General features: G+C 40.3%; 1 protein-coding gene across 8 annotated transcripts in view; it reads left to right on the top strand.

Moving 5' to 3' along the window:
* The window catches only part of dlgap1a (discs, large (Drosophila) homolog-associated protein 1a), a 199,717-nt gene that overhangs the window by 150,617 nt on the left and 30,524 nt on the right, over positions 1-18,576 (top strand). The window lies entirely within an intron of this gene.

Consider the following 18,576-nt stretch of genomic DNA (forward strand, 5'->3'; position numbering starts at 1 on the left):
TAGCCCCTCTGCCATCTCTTCCCGGAGACGACACATATCCCTTGGCGAGTTCTTCATATTGAATGAAGGAATCGCCGGGAAAGACTGGATTGCCTATTTAGCCATCTGATAGACATGTCAAAATAATATGCGTTACTGGAGTGTAGTCAAGTACTTGTCAAGCGTGCTTAGGGGTGTTCTGAAACTTCTTGTAATACCTGCATCACAAATACTCCGCAGCTTGTTGTGTCCTGCTGAACTGTGTGTGGAATTGTTGCGGCTTTCCACTTGAGGCTGCCCCACACCTGTTTGCCGTAAAGGTTTTGCCGCATCCGAAAGTGGCGGCTGGAAGACACAATGCAATGCACCAATGTCTAATTTTCTGTAGTCTCAGAACTCTGGCATTGTGAAGCTGACAATTGAGCGGCCAGACCAAGCAAGGAGGCAGAGGCAGAACGTCCAAAATACAACCCGGTGTGAGCATTTATTAAGTCAGGAACACATGACACACAGCCTCAATCCTGCTGTTTCTCCCTGACTGCAGCCACAAGGATCTCACACACACTCTCCCCCAAACAGCAAAACCCCAGAGTCTAAATGCCCAACCCAATCAAGCCAACAGGACACAGGTGAGGGGGGAGGAGACACCACATGAGACATGGGGAAAGGGGAACACATTTCAAAATAAAATACAATAAACACTACATCAATAAATAATATAAACTGTATAAACATGTGCACATTTGCAAGGCCCAAAGCCATCAGTGACAAAGTTACCTTCGTCACAGGCATGTATGCAGATATTATGACAGTGTCATCCAGATACTGTTGAAACATGAGTCATGATGTCCAAGTTTGTGCTAATTTCTGACGACTTTACAGATCTAGAACCATTTGACAAGGTTTATTTCTGAATCGCCAAGTATGTTGAATTGTGACACATCACATCTATTTCAGTTGTATTTTCGTTAATTTATTTCCACTCACAATTGAAATGATGCTTCACTGGTAGTCGGACAGGTAAGTTATATTTTGCATTATTTTCTTACTTGTAGCATTGAACAGCAGTTGTGGAGAGGTGAAGATCTTGTTCTGCAGCAGCAGGATCCATCACAAATAAACTCCTTGAAGGCACATGAAGATACTGGGAAAACATAAGGAAAAAGCAGAAGCACATTACGAAATCCACAATTATCCTCTGCTAACGTTCTTTGCAAATCTTTGTGTTGTTGTAGCCTACTCACCACGAACCGCCAGTGGTTGTTACATTCACAAATGACACGGCAGCGTCAAAGGTATCCAGGTTCACCTGTGTAAAAATTAGCACAACAGCATGAGGCATACTATGTCTGATATGTTATTGTTTTTATAGTGAATTTATTTTGTTGGTCAAATTGGCAGTAAGCATCAATCAACGCGTGTTACGGTGGCCTTACATTTCGCATCAGGTGGCGACTCATTTGCTCCCTTGAACCTCCAAGAATTACACCATTTGTGTAATGGTCTATTTGAAAGATTCGATCATACTGGTTAAGGGTAGCTCGCATGTAAGCTTCGATGACCTGTAAGGACATTCACCACATGTTCAGTTACATAATTTTTATCTTAATCTTTTACCTGCATTAATTAATCCTTCTCAATGTATTTGGATATGAAATTAGGATTTCATTGTCAGGATTTTAGGAAGGAGGACCCAAATGTATGATCAGTGAAACAAGGCTTAAATCAATCCAGACTATACTCAAACAGAAAAGACACTCATGCAGAAATACTGGTATAGACTTCAACAGTCTCTCCCACAGCTGATTCCAGAAGTAAGAATTTAATACAATTGTATATGAACAAGCGATTCTGACACAAAACGGATCAGGTGAGAACACAAAATGGAGGGAACCAGGGAACAAGCAGAGACAGGAAGCAAAGACCAAATAAGGAGAATGGCGGAGACAACACATGACAGATAACGGAGCCCACGATCAAAAAAACAAAACAAAAACAAGGAGCAATACACAAAATGGCCAGCAGGGTGGCCAGTGTGTTCAAGTCCAAACCAAAATCATGACATGAATCCCTTTGATATTGCAAGGTTCCAGAGTAATTTGTTCATATTTATTAATAAGAACTCAATCAAACACTGATGTAAGTTACTTACCTCACCACAGATCAATTCTTCTGGGCGTAAGGTCATAGATTCAGAATGCCGCAGAGTAACACACTGGTCTTGTGACTTTATCACTGACACCACCAGTTCAGTCTGACCTTGTTCCCACAGTGTTTTTGTCTGTAAAAGAAAGTGTATTAAATGACAACAAACTGGTTGAAAAGCATTTTTGTTATATTACTTGGTTATATCTTATCATACCAGTGTACATTCTTTCCCCTGGTCTACTGTGACTGGCAGCTTATTTGGTGTAACAGGAAATTTGACTCTGCTTTTGTCAGCTTTTTCTGAGATAGCTGGTTCTTCTTTCCTGACTTTGTCCTTTTTTCCCCCAGCCTTTCTGATTGGTTCTGGTGTTGTTTATGATGGATTGCTTTTATCAGCTTTTCCTGAGGTAGCTGGTTCTTGTTTTCTGTCTGTGTCCTTTTTTTTGGGTTCTGGAATTGTTTGAGGGATATTGTAAAATGTTGATTTCTTCACTTGGACAATGGGTTCTCCTCGTTTCAGCCAGGTCTCTTCAGCCTGTGCCACATTTTTTGTTGATTTGATTGGTATGTTGAGTATGTTTTCTGGTAGATTATGCCTGAGAATGTGTTCGATGTACCTCCCTTTTAGAGAGGAGTACATAGTTCTGATAAATTCTGCAGGCCTAAAGTTTTTTTTTTGGAGAGGATGGAGTGTTTCACAATGCCAAACCACGTTTCTACATGACAGTTAGTGTCTCTGGTCTGTACTTCAGATGTATCCGGATCAAGGGTCTTGTCTCGGGCATAGCGTCTCAGGTCGCCAAGCATACAGTAGCACCGCTCCACAGTGGGAAGATCCCCATGTAATTACCCAAAAGCACCTTTAATATTTTAGGACAGTGGTAGCGGTTTGGCTGATGTCCATCCTCATCCTCCTCTGCCTCTCCTATTGCTGCCTGTGCTTCCTGAAATGTTTCTTGGAAGCATTGGGTATATGGGGACCTACCCACAATTGTATGCGCCCGCTTCTGCTCTTCCTCCTCCCACCCACTCTGTGACTCGCTGTCTATGTCCCCATGTTCAAGTGTTGGGTTGTTGCCCTTGGCTATCAATTGTTGCAGAAAGTCTAGGCTTTGATGAACATTTGGATGCACATGTTCTGCAAGCAAGACAGTACAGAGATGTTTGAAAATGTCCTGGCCTGACTGCAGGGACACTGTGTTTTGTATTCGTGCAAACACGAAAGTCACAAATTCTCGGAGACCTGGGTCATCTGTCTTGCGGCTGACACTGTTGCTCACTGCTTTAATGATATGTGCCGAGCAGAGGTGGAGTGTTGTGGTGGGTTTTATTTCATCCCACCTTTTTTGCCTATTAATTATGGCGAACGTTCTTGCCAGATATGCATCCACACTCTCTCTGTTGAATGCCAGTAGTGTGGCCTGCATTAGTGCCCAACTAAAGTCTGTTTCAATTTGATTGACACGGTGTGTTGTATATTTGCCATTTTTATCAAAAAGCGGGCCTTGCAAGTTGAAAACTTGCATACTGCATGGACAGACAAGTATGGGGCCCTTTGTTTTCTGCTACCTGGTACACGTATGTGGTGATACGTGAACTTTAGCACACAACCTGGATGTTGTTTTACGATCTCATTGTAGAGTACATTGGTCCATGGTGTAGCTAATTTCAAGTTTCCCTTTTGCGGTGCTATTAATAGCCACTTGTGTTTTGTTAAAGTTATGTCGAATTTACTTGGCATTGGTGGTATCTTTCTGTAACGACTTGTCTCCTCCTTGACCTTCATCGTAGACTCATCTGATTCTATTGTTCGCTCTGATTCCTCATCATCTTTCCCTTGCTCCACCTCCTCATCTTCCTCAGACTCCATGCCTCTCTGTTTGACTTTCACAGTTTTCTTCTCCACCTGCTCAACATCTGAATCACTTTCTTCTGATTCTGTGCCAGTCTGTATCTCTCTGTCATCATTTATATCAACAAACTTTTCTATCTCTGAATCATCTTCTTCCTCAGAGTCTGTACCTGTCTGTGGGATCTTCTCACTTTTAATCTCCCCCTGCACCACCTCTGAATAATTGTCTTCCTCTTCCTCAGACTCTGTGCCTATATATGTTTTCCTTTCATCGTTTTCCACCTGCTCAGTGTCTGCATCATCTTCTGACTTTGAGTTGGTGTCTGTCTCAGTTTCCCTATCATCATTTGTATACATCTGCTCATCCGCAAAATAAAATATTAAACATGATCATCCTAGTGTGCCCCCTCAGCCACACGTTTACTTGTCAATCTTATTATTAGATTGAATTGATGATTATTGGCGATCATTACCTAATGGGGGGGGGGGGGGGGGGGGTAGTTTTTGCACGCTCTTGTTGCATTGCGTTACATTAGGCAAGCGCTCAGCTGCTGCCTTGATCAAGCTTTACCTAGGTTGATTCCCAAAATGAAGCGGTCTAAACCCTCTGATGCACAGGGTCGAAAACGGAAAAAGGAAGAAGATAAAGCATTTTTTGTATGCAATTTATTAGAGTGTATCATTCAAGTCATAATTTGCCTGTTGAAGTGTTGGAGTGACTATAAGAACATTTTTGTTTGTATAGTTTCTGGAGTTCATCCATTCTTTGAGTTGTAATTTGTTAAATATTCTTGAGTATCCTTTATAGTATTTTTGAATACAAGTCATTAGAGGTGACCCTTTTCACGCATAATCAGTGTCCCTAGTTAAGAGTTAATTTCATGTTAAATATCCTTTAATTTATGAGCACCTTTACACTCTATGGAGTTCATCAAACTTTGGGGGGGCGCCTAACTCAATCTCGCCTAGGGCAGCAAAAGGGCTAGAGCCGGCCCTGTAGACATGTGTCAATTAAACCCAACAGTAGTAGCATCCACAGTTCCCCAGTGGTATTTGTAATATTATTGCTGTCATCAGTATCAATCACTCAATAGGGGAGCAGATTTCGTATGATGACATTATTGATGATTTTGCATCAAGGAAGGCCAGAAAGGTGAGGTTTTAGTTTTAGCTTGTGTTTTCTGTTCTTAGTGCAATAGTGTAGATTTTCTTTAGTGTGTTTGTACATGTGTGCTATTTATAATATTTATTCTATATTGTATTTGTATATTATTCTTAATATTTTTATATTATTGTATCTCTGCTCTTGTTAAATTTTTTATATATGATTTTTTTGTTGCCACTTTTAAGTATATAGTGTAACTTATACTGTTTTGAGCAGAATTGTGAGCATTGATTGATTTTCATCTGTTATTCAAATGTTCTAATGAAGGATTTATGAAATAGAGAAATGTAAGTTTCTCTTTCACTTGTATTACATTGTTATAATAAGAAATTGCTGTTTGTGCAGAATCTTTTTTTTTTTTTCCTTCGGCGGGGTGTGGGGACGACGACAATTTATAGCTAGACTTTCATTATAATTCTAACAGAATAATTCCTTATATCAATCAATGGAGTCAGAAAAAACACACGGAATACGTTAATCCAGTGGTTCCCAAACTTTTTCAGTCGAGACCCCCTTGGATATTGGAAATATTTTCGGGACCCCCCAACCCGGTTCCCATCTATATTGGTAGGATTAATTGTAATGTGTATTTTCTTTGCTAATAATAATAAGATATAAAGATCCAACTATCATTTTATATTTTATTATGGATTACACATGAACTAAAGTGAAAAATAGATTATTAAATTCAAATTTCTTGAAATTCAGAACTTGGTCTCCAAGTGACGTTTCATCTTGTTTGGTTTCATGCTCGCTACTGCTAAGGTTTTGAGACAGAGGACACACACTGGTCGTTCCTCCCCACATACCACGTTAGATGTGAAGCCAAGGGAGATCTATGACTCATCATACTTTCTTGCTTTGGGCTTAGTTGCTGCAAGGCTTGTCGTAGGCTCATCCACTTTTCTTTTAACTGACGGCCGTGTTAAAAACGTCTCCATTTTGTAGATTTATTTTCGAGCAGTGTTTGTTTACAATGTCTTCCCGCGCCCCCCCTGCAGTACCTCCTCGACCCACAGGAGCAACACGCAAAATCCTTTTTGTCTTGTTCGTTCGCCTCCGTCTTTGACTCACTAAATGTACCCCCTTACACATCGAACAAAATATATAAAATAAATATATACGTTCAAAGTACTACTCACCTCCAGCGCTAAGAACTCCACCTCTGCCTCAGGTAGCACTTCTCGATGGGCTTGGTAGCACTTCTCGATCATGGGCTTGGGGTGCTCAGTGCGTGCGCATGCTCAGTAGCGCTAGGTAGCAAAATTCGACCAAGTACCCCTGACAGGTAGCATTGTGTTGATACAGGCTCTTTGAGCACATTTTCAGATTTGATTTAGTTTGACAGCCCTTATATTGAAATCTTAACATTTTTTAAGGTGATTAGGCTACATGGAATTCTTTAAATGACTTAAAATGGCTAAATATACATCTTCACATAAAACAACCAAAGGTTGACACAGGCAATAGTAATGAACGTTACTTTTTTTTTATTATTATGTAAGCATTTTCAAGGATATGCCAACAGAAAGGCACCTCAGGACGACAATAATCCGGATATTACTAAATCGCTTCCATACAATATAAGGACTTCAGAAATAGTAGGCAAGAGGATATTTTTAACTGACAGTTGAAAACACTGTATATGTCCTATATTGCAACTGTTACCAATTTTGATGATGAGGAACATTTTAACAATCAGAGTGTTTGCTTGTTCTCATGCAGAGGGTACTTTTCTTTGTTCATCGGATGTGTTATGACATGTGTAGGTGAAAAGGCCAAGCCGCATAATAGATTTATAGCATTTTTTAACATTAAAAAAATAGTATAAAATCAGAAGGTGGGTTTTTTGAAAAAAAAAGCTTTGTGTTAAGTGTAGGGCAGTTAGCTGAGTTCATCAGATGTGTTTTGACATGTGTAGGTGAAAAGGCCACTTCGCATAATAGATTTATAGCATTTTTTAACATTAAAAAAATAGTATAAAATCAAAAGGTGGGTTTTTTGACAAAAGAAGCTTTGTGTTATATAGGCAGGCCTTGTATTAACACATCGAAGTTGGTTTGACAAAAATTCGTCCATCGAAGCCAGTGTTAAATAGATTTTTCGAATGTGTCGAATATCCAACGTCCAATATAAAACCAAATTTACCACGGTAGCGGACTGTACGTCATGTTACTTTAATAATAATAATAATAATAGCTTCGATTTCTATAGCGCCTTTCAGGGGACCCAAGGTCGCTTCACAAGTAATAGTGCAAAGACAAACATAACAAAACAAAAGACAGACAAACAGAACAACAGATCGATTTAGGGGCCGAAAGCCTTGGCAAACAGATGGGACTTGAGGGCCCTTTTGAAGGCTTCAAGTGTGGGGATGTTGCGTATCTCCGCAGGGAGAGCGTTCCAGAGGGTGGGGGCTGCCACACTGTAGGCTCTGTCCCCGTAGGTTCGCAGTTTGGTGCGGGGGGTGGTAAGCAGGCCAGAGTCTGAGGACCGCAGGTTCCGGGGTGGGGCATGTGGGTGAAGGATGTCCGATAGGTACTGGGGGGCAAGGGCATGGAGGGACTTGTAGGTAAGGAGGAGGATTTTGTAGGATATGCGGGACTTGACCGGCAACCAGTGTAGGTGGATGAGGGTGGGAGTGATGTGCTGCCACGGTTTTGTGTGCGTGAGTACCCTAGCAGCACAGTTTTGGACATACTGGAGCCTGTCCAGGGTTTTGTTGGGAACCTCGAACAGGACACCATTGCAGTAGTCCAAGCGGGTGGTGACAAATGCATGGACTAGGGTTTCGGCAACCGACTCCGAGAGTGACGGTCGGAGTCTGGCAATGTTCCTCAGGTGATAAAAGGCCGATTTGGTCACAGATTTGACGTGGGAATGGAAGGATAGGGTTGAGTCGAGGATGACACCCAGGTTGCGGGCTTCAGGAGATGGGGAGATGGAGCAGCCGTCAACCTCAAGGACGAAGTCACCAACCTTCTGGAGCAGGGCCTTGGGTGCCACAACCATGAGCTCTGTTTTCATGCTGTTTAGTTTCAGATAGTTGCATGACATCCATGCTTTGATGTCATGCAGGCAGTTGATGAGAGACTGAGGGGGGAGCTGGGAGGATGGAGTGGTGCTGAGATACAATTGGGTATCATCAGCGTAGCAGTGGAAGTTGAGTCCATGATGTCGGATGATCTGGCCGAGGGGGAGCATGTAAATGGTGAACAGGAGGAACTTTGATCCGGTTACTTATGTTGTGGCAGATATTTAAGTAAGCTTTCTTAACGCTAATGTTATAATAGTCAGATTGCTCTGAAGATGGGAGGGGATATTCTATTAATGTTCACGTTCACACAGTCTGTGATTTTTGCCGGCCGTCTTTCCTGCAACGGCAGTTTTTCTGTATTTCCTTTCTCCTGTAATATGACTTGATCGCTTCCAAACCTACTCCGTAGCAGGGGCCTATACTGCGAATCAGGATTTTCGTTTAGCAAGCTAACTTCAGGGATTTCCGGTCCTACGAAGCTGGTTCACTTTTTAGCGGGCTAGATAACTTATGCTGAGCGGCTAGCCTGCTCCGGAGCAGGATAGGTTCCAGGATAAGAGATCAACTCAGTGAAAGCACCGCCTGCTGACCAATCAGACCTTAGTGTGCGGAGGACATACAGTTTAAACTGCCGTTGCAGGAAAGACGGCTGGCCAAAATCACCGACTGTGAACGTGAAAATTAATAGAATATCACCTCCCATCTTCAGAGCAATCTGACTATTATAACTATTATACTATTATTATACTATTATGTTAAGAAAGCTTAATTAAATATCTGCCACAACATAAGTAACCGGATCAAAGTAACATTACGTAACCTACATTCCGCGGCACTATGAGTGCAGACGTCGATGTGTTCCATTATCATTCATATCACATCATATCACATCATAATGTATCATATCTCCTTATCTGAGTCAGCCGAGCCGTATCTGGCCGTGCAACACTTACAGTGTCACATACTGTATGCAGAAGTATTATTTTAAGCAACACATTAAGTTGACGAAACACTCGAGTTAAATGTAATTAAAGTCAGATCGTGTCTTAGACGGGCAGTGATATCATAAACCTGTTAATGTCTGCATTCAAACACTTTTACCAGCTGTATTCACCTTGCAGGTCCTGGATAAAGTGTTTAAGTCATGGATGTTTAAAGTTTAACTTCTTCATATGTCTAATATTATAGTTGACTTTTCATTCAGGAAGTATGACGCTGCGCTGTCAGTAAGCTTCTCCATGTTTGTGATTGGTCGATCGCTCCAGATACCACCCATTTTATGTGAACGCGCACCTAACTAGATAGGACACGGCTGGCTTGAGCGAACGAGTTGATAGCCAGCGTTGTTGGGACAGATTAGCGAGAGCGGCTTTGTTTTGGATTAAGTCAACCGGATAACTCAAAATATATCCAGGATATGTTGAACTAGATTCGTAGTATAGGCCCCTTGTTTGCCGTTCAGCATAAGTTACCATGGAGATCTACCAACCTAGTCTCACAAAAAAACGTGTCATAACTACGTTGGTCCACAACTTGGGACGTAGTATTTCTACAAAAACGCCTCTGAAATTGTAAAATCCCTACGTTTTTTTTTCACCATTAATTTCCAATGGCTGGCGTCTATGTCACGTGATCTTCACATTTCTCCCTGCAGAAAAAAAAAGGGGGCCGACATTTGTTTTATTCTCGGTGGAAAATGCCTATTTTAAGGTTAGTTTGGCCATTAAAATACGTTTTGATGTAATTTGATGCGAGAAATATGAGTTGTTATTTCAGATTATGTGTGCAATGGATGTACATGATCTTTAGTTTGCTAGTTATTATGAAGATTACTTCAGGAAATTGTGTCCATTCAACGTTTTCATTGTTACCAAGGTGGTTGCTAGGGACGCTGCTATTGATATTATTTCTGTTATGTTGTGTAACTGTTTAATGGTGTTATCTTTTTTGCTACCCCCTTCCCCGTCAATTTATAGTGTTGGTCCACAGCGCAAACGTATTCGTTTAAAAAAATCCGCATCTAAAATGGTGGCATAGATACGTTTTTTCCCTGTGCAATTCTCCAACCCAGTCTCACATCTCACATCACATCGTAACAAACAAATACCGGAAACAGACCGAAAACATTTAAATAAAATAATACTTTATTCCGAGTGTGCTTGCTTTTCTCTTTGAAAGTCATCACATAACGGCATGGTAATACACGGTTCGGCTGCATTAAATATTACATATCTGCCGTAGTTCTCTATTTATAGAGCCCTGATGAGAAGACTTCTAGACAAACATGAGGAACTGCCGCCAACACTGAAAACGTGACGTGGATCATAAATATATCAGCAATTAAACAATATCTTACATTTCTTTTCACACAATACGTCTCCTTGCAGTATCAACACTAATTCGGCTGACTTTTATATTTGATCCAATTGGTAGATAGGCTGTATTTACACCATAAAGGTGCACAGCTGATATAAAGGGACACCTAGTGGTTAAAGCATGTTATTGAATTTCATTATTTTTATTATTAGATATTAATAGGATCCCTATAAAGTATATTCATTACTCGTTATTCTCTACTAATAGTTAATTAAAGACTGTATATAATGACTATTTTGCACATCCCTTTCAAGATCTCAAGATTTTCTAAGGTTTATTGACATATCATATTATACACAACTACGGTGTAGTTATGCATTGAATGAAAAACTTGGGTCGCAGGTTCCTCAACAGTGCATTACAAGACATCTATCAATATGTGTGTATACCTCCAGCAATGTTAACCATGTTGAAGCCCTTATTTTAACTGATATTATGCATATGTATTATACTCTTATATAAGATGTATGTATATAGTATAATAAATGTGGAGAATATGACAGTTTAATGGTGGAGGTATGCACACATATTGATAGATGTCTTGTAATGCACTGTTGAGGAACCTGCGACCCAAGTTTGTCATCTCCGACATTGTCAGGTATTGAACATTCAATAAATAAAGAACACAGAATTATTCAATATAAAACACATAATTTGTATGATTATACTAAATGATTTACAAATAAACACCACTGCATATTTACAACTGTTACACATGCTGATGTAACGCAAATGTTTCCAACTTGGGATCAATAAAGTATATCTTATCTTAAGATGATCGATGGCTACTGCCATATTTGCAAAATGTGCCTCTGAACCTTGACAAGTGCATGTTTCAGGCTTATCAATTAACAACAGGAGGGGTCACAGACATAAGACCAGCTGTTAAATAAAGCTCTTCTGACCTTAGCTGGCATGTGGGTATATATATTAATGCTGCCCATTATGGGCACAAGCTATTTTCACCCATTTATTAATTATATGTTTTAAATTTGAGTGTTTCCTATCCCCTAAACCTCCAGGGATGTACACAGTTTAATACTGGCAACTTCTTATTATGGGAAATACGAAAACGTCTTTTAAAACTACAACTCCCAGTAGAGACGTGCCATAGATAGAGAACATGTTGCGAAACACAATAGCCAGCATGTGTAGTTCTGGGGACGGGGTGGGGGAGGGGGGGACGCGGTGGACCCGTTCAAATCCAGTTTTGGACAGTTTGCCGTGGTTCCATCCCATTTCAAAGTGCTGTTCGACGCTCGGCGTAACCCTCGGAGCACACTCTCCAATCACAGAGCTTGAGGACTATCACGGGGTTTGTCAAGCGAAGCGGAGAGAATACTTACTTCCGGGTGTAATGTTCTGTAAAGCAAATGAGCTGCTCCGACACTCGGTCCTGACGGACTCCAACTTGTGTTTATTAATCAAACAAATAAATAAACACAAGGATAATAATGTGTTATTGTTGAGTAAATGGAGAATTGCACAGGGGAAAATAACGTATCTATGCCACAATTTTAGATGCGGATTTTGTTAAACTAATACGTTTGCGCTGTGGACCAACACTATAAATTGACGGGGAAGGGGGTAGCAATAAAGATAACACCATTAAACAGTTACACAACATAACAGAAATAATATCGATAGCAGCGTCCCTAGCAACCACCTTGGTAACAATGAAAACGTTGTATGGACACAATTTCCTGAAGTAATCTTCGTAATAACTAGCAAACTAAAGATCATGTACATTAGTGATGGGTCGTTCGCGAACGATTCGTTCTTTTTGAACGAATCTTTAAAGTGAACGAGATGAACTGATTCCTCCCACAAAACGATTCGTTTGTTTGAGTCGCCGCCTTCCGCCAAAAGCTAAAGAGAAGCTGTTCGCGAACGACAAACTTAAAGAACTGGCGGAAACAGTTCAGAACTGTTTCCTACAGTTCTTTTATATCCCTTTCTTTCAAGAGGAGGGTCCCGTTAGGGCCCTTCCGAAATACTGGATGTTCCGTCTACACAGAGTTGGACTCAGTTAGACAACTACCACAAATACAATGAAGTACTTTACTGTTGGACTCAGTAGGCCTACTAGTTGGACTTCTACTGATAAGTGATTATTATTACATGTCACTTGTTAGACGCTTTTATCCAAAGCGACTTACATACTCAATACTGTGGGCAATCCCCACAAGAGCAATTTGGGGTGAAGTGTCTTACCCAGGGACACAACGACATGCTGACTGCAGTGGGGTTTGAACCTGTGACCTCCTGATCCGAATACCAACTCACAACCCACTGCACCACACGCCTCCCGTGTTTTTTTTTTCTTCAGGGAGAAATTTGAAGATCACGTGACATAGACGCCAGCCATTGGAATGAATGGTGAAAAAAAACGTAGGGATCTTACAATTTCAGAGGCGTTTTTGTAGAAATACTACATCCCAAGTTGTGGACCAACGTAGTTATTACACGTTTTTTTGTGAGACTGGGTTGGATCTACCCCGGTAAGAAGAGAACCAACGTCGTAGGACCGGAAACCCAGAGTTTATCCTGAAGTTACCTCGCTATGCGAAAATCCGGCTTCGTAGTACAGGCCTCAGGCCCTTCATCAATAAATACATCTTACCCTCCAGTATGTGCACTTCGCTCTGCGTTGGCCAATCGGCTCACTACTCTCTCAGCTAAAACACACCTGTTTGCTATCCTGGCTCCAAAATGGTGGAACGAGCTCCCCATTGATATCAAGACAGCAGAAAGTCTACACATACTGTCGCAGAATGAAAACTCGCCTGCCCCTTGGATATTGAACCTTACACAAAACAAAACAACATTCCTCCTTCAACGGTTTAGCCCATTTTAAACTAATGGATCAGCACTTTGGTTGGCTAATTTGAATCCTCTATATCTGGATGTATCTTGTTGTTCTGTGTTTGTATCTTTATGGTTAATTGCACTTATTGTAAGCAGATTTAGATTTGAATTTTGACCAGAAGAAAGCGCTAGAAGAAAGGTCATCAAGTTATGACAACTTATCTTGAGGGCATGATTGAATATTGCCCAATGATGTTGAGATTTCTTTATTTGAACTGTCCATTTGCTGACTTTGATAAAAAGTCAGATGATCCAGTCATTTAGATCATCTTCTCGGCTCCATGAGTGGTTTTCATGGCAATCTAACTATAAACTTGTAGATTAACCGACATTTTACATTTATTTATTGTTTTACTTTTTATTGATTTGCTTTTTTCATTGAACAGATGCACTTTTTCCAAATAAAAACTCATATTTTTACATACAGCATAGATTAATCACCACAAAGGAAACAAGAAAAACAAAGATAAAAGTGAAATACAAAATGAAAAAGAAAGAAAATATATTTCGCAGGTGAACTGACCGACATTACCACCCTTGGAGTCGTACTAGCGTTGAAGAAGATGTAGTAGTACAGTGTAGTGCTGTAGAGAGCTAGCTTATGACCCATGGAGATTTCACAGTTTTAACATTTGCTCTCTCCAGTAGTGACTGTTAAAGGGGTTAATATGTGTGTATGAAAGGACGAGAGGCCGTGTTTTGTTGCTATGTGGCTGTGTTGTTTTTTCTGTTTATTTCCAGCTGTGCATTGATATATATCAGCAGCTAGCTGCGGCGCTAACGCGGTGGTTTATCTGCCCCTCAGGCTGCATGTTATTTATGAACACACAAGCATGAATAATGTCATTTCACATCTATATTTGGATTATCTGGAGCCACTGGCTGAATAAGAAGCTTGGCTACAGATTGTCTAACAATGCGGATATGGATGAAATAAATTGCTGTGTTACACTGTGTCATGGAAGCAGAAAATTGAGTAATGGTGGTGTAGTAACCTCGAGCATCATCCAAAGGTGATCCAACGAGGCTCGTGTAATCTTTCCTTTTACAAAAACTCAAGGTCCTCTCACCATTCCACAGCTGCCAACATTCATCCGTAGAAAATGAAAAATACAGCTAATAAAGAGGATTAAGGCTAAAATAGAATAAGACAGAATTAAAACTACAGTACAGTGCATACGAATAATTCCTCCCACATTGAATTTAATAAAAGGCACATGTTCTCGGTCCTGATTCAAAAAAAATGAGAATTGAAGCAGACCTCAAGTTTTTTGTGAATTTGGTAACGGTTCAATCATTTCTAGATTATTATTTTTCAAGAGTGCATTAAGTACTGCAGTTAACAGAGTCAAGTAACTAAAGAAATGAACTGATGAGATCAGAACTTGATAATCACTGGTTTGGTGCTTTGGATTACCTCCGCCTCATGCCTCCCTTTGTGAAAAGTTGAAGCCACGACAATCAGATCGGTTACTGTTTGGGCTGTTCAAAGATTGACTTCTTCTTTTTTATGTTAAGTTACAAGAAAAAGCAGGAGAGTGTCAAATAAGAGCAGCAGAAAGCAGGCAGAGTGTCAGTGTGCCAGGCAGAGGAGGAGCGGGATGCAGAGATCTGGGAAAGTCTTTTAACACACCCCCTGATATTTTTAAGTTTCAAACTTGTAGTCTTCAGCCCACGCAGCTCTCTGGAGACAGAAGGCTTACACAACGTTCTTCCTCCATGCACCATCACTCTCCAACACCTGGAAACACACTTTGATGTATGGAGTCAGTGGAGTTACCCTTCATCCATTACACTTTAGCTTAAAATGCATAAAGTGTAGTATTAATCTCTTGAAAACATTGTCAGGTGTTAGTCACAATAATTGAACATAAAGCTAAACTTAAGTCTTCCAACTGAAACCAATACACAGATTATTTCCATCTGGACCTATAAGCGTTTTATGATCTTCAAACCAGAGCATACATTTTTACGACTGCTTGCCAAAAGATTGACATGATTAACATGACTGTTACCAAAGTGACTTCTGGAAGCACTTTTAACTCTTAGGTTAAGGCTAAACCCAAACGTTTTCAGTCAGGCCCCCCTTGGGTAATTGGAAAAATTTTCGAGCCCCCCCAACCCGGTTCCCACCTAGATTGGTGGGAATAATTGTATGTAATTGTAAAAACATGACATGTTCTTTACAATTAATAACAAGACATAAAGATCTAACTATAATTGTATATGTTATTACGGATTGTGTGTTAAAAACTTTTGTAGATTTTTCGAGCAACCAGTTGCACTTCACACGACCACCCCTGCGGTACCTCCGCCCCACAGTTTTATAACCGCTGGGTTAATAAGGGAAAGATGTTACCCATAAAAAAAAAGTGTTATTGTTCGAATAGATGAGAAAAGTGCTACACTGCCTGGTGAAATAAAGGCCCCGCCCACTTTCTGGTGAAAACAAAGAATTTCCGGCAAGCGAGAAAAAACGTTTTATCATGCATAAAAGCTGCGGGGTTGGATATTGCACGTCAAACAACAAAATAGATCCAACTTTAAGATTTCATTTATTTTTACTTTGATAAAAAGACGGTCAAATAAATGTGGCTTCACAGTGTTATCAATGGGAGCCGGTCAGTGAGTACATGAACCACTGTGGGAAACACTGAACTGAACTATGATGCTAATGTCACTGGTCAAAGTTAACAGTTGTAATGTTGAAAGTAGTGAATATACAGTATGTGCTGCGTTGAAATATTAAACAATTAAATTCAATTAAAAACCTTTATTTATCCAGGTAAAATCCCATTGAGATCAATGATCTCTTTTTCAAGGGAGACCTGCAGCAGTAGGTTCCACATGAAGACATAAAAACATAAACAACAGAACAACAAAAGGACATCATACAGCAACATTTACAGGGATTACAATTTACATATTATTTTATTTAGCCTTTATTTATACAGGTGTAGATCTCATTGAGACACAAGGTCTCATTTTCAAGAGAGACCTGTCAGTGGTAACACTACCACACAAAGTTACAGACAGACAGGACACTAAACACAGAGGCAACACTAAAATACAACATCGTAAAAAAGTAGTCATATCTATCCACATGTACAGGTACCAACAGCATCTGATTTTGTAGCATCCAACCGAGCTTTAAAAACATGTAGTGGTACCAGATTGGTACGTTTCCATTCTTTTTGCAGACTGTTCCATGTTAGTGGAGCTGCATATCTAAAAGCTTTCTTCCCTAAGACAGTCCTAGCACTTGGCACATTTAATAAAACCACAGCATGCGATCTCAGGCAATAAGTACTTTCAATTCACCGAGAGATCAGGGAGCAGATATAAGATGGTCGTTTATCCAACATGGCTTTGTAAATGAACGTGTACCAATGACTGAGCCTCCGTACAGTAAGTGATGGCATAACCGCCTTGGCATACAGGGTACAGTGATGCGTAAGTGCTTTACAATTTGTCAAAAATCTCAGGGCACTGTGATACGCAGCATCTAACTTGCTCAGGTAATTGGCAGGTGCATTCATATATAACAAATCACCATAGTCCAGCACAGGTAAAAAGGTCACAGTGACTTTTCCTGGCCTCAAGCGAGAAACAGGACTTATTTCTGTAAAAGAAACCTAGCCTAAACACTGACAAGCCAAGGGAATACCAGTTTGAGTGTTAGCTGCTGCCTGCCACTCGTCCATCGGCAGACTGACAGGATATTGATCCTCTTGATTTAAATCAAACCATAAAACTTCACCGATCATCAATCTCCAATAACATTATCTGACCCTCTTAATCGGGCTCTTGCACGGTTTTCATTTTTTTTTTATGTGATGGGCGAACAATTCAGAACTTCCTGTATTTACGGCCAATCAAATGACAGTGTATAAATATTCACCCAAAAAGGGGCGGGGCCATGACATTGAGGGACAGTACCCTGATAGCTCTCATATATGAGACAGCATATGACTGCTGTCTTCAATGTTAAAGTGTGGTACTTTATAGGTTGAACAACTGTCCTCAACTTAAACAAATCTTAGCTAACTTGACACACCTATCAATTAGTTGAATCAATTTACTATTTATAAAATTGTTTTCCCCACAAAGAATCTGCAAAAGCACCAGTTTAAATGTTGTGTTTACCACAGATGTACTCAGAAGTTTCTTAAAGAAAATGATTCAGCAAAAGCAGACTAAGCACCTCGAGAGATCTGAGTGGACGAATCATCTGGGAGGGGGCAGCCCTAGTCACACTCAGATTTGCTTTTGACAAACAAGTGTTTACTTACACTAACCACACTAAAATGAACGTTCTGGAACTGTATTTCAAATGCTTTTTAAATATGTATTTCCAACAACACTCACTGTGGTATCCCATGTTATACAGCACTCTACAGTTGGATGAACCTGTCTCCCACTTCTCTTAACCTTTCATTCTGATAAATCAACACAGTCTCACTCTGCAGTATTTGTGCATTTTATAAATAATCACACAATCAGCATGTAATTGTATATGAATATTTTTGACATGGGTTCATGATCGATACATATATTTCTCTTCAAATAATGTTTTTGAACAGGCTGTGTTAAAATGTTCAGATTTTCCAGAACATCACCTTGTTACAACGGAAACTAGGAAATAAAAATGACAGTGTGGCTGGAGTCAGATCCAATCGAGTGGTGCAGCAATGAGTCCTAAAACCTGAAATCAGTAAGCCTTTAAAGGTGGGGTAGGTAAGTTTGAGAAACCGGCTCGAGATACACTTGTTGTTATATTGCATGGAATGCTCTTAACATCCCGATAGCAATGAATATCTGAAGTGCTTTGACAAAAAATCCATAAAAAAATATAATCTGTGGAAGCCGTAGCGCTGTGAAAAGCACGACCAATCATCTGAGCCGGCCCGGCTAAAGTAACTGGATGGCCTACCTGCCTGACAGCCTTCCATCGGGGCACAAACTTATCTCGTGCCCTCATTGGTCATGTGCGCATTCGTGTGTGTTGGAGGAGGGGCTCTGTAAGGAAGTGGCAGATTTTCTCCAGCTGTGTATTTTCAAATTCTAGCGCACTCCAGCTGGTTTCTCAAACGTACCTACCCCACCTTTAAGTACTTTTGTTTTCTGCATTGTCTATGGAAGAATCCTATT

The sequence above is a fragment of the Gymnodraco acuticeps genome, unplaced genomic scaffold (genome assembly GCF_902827175.1).
Source record: "Gymnodraco acuticeps unplaced genomic scaffold, fGymAcu1.1, whole genome shotgun sequence".
Lineage (NCBI taxonomy): Eukaryota > Metazoa > Chordata > Actinopteri > Perciformes > Bathydraconidae > Gymnodraco > Gymnodraco acuticeps.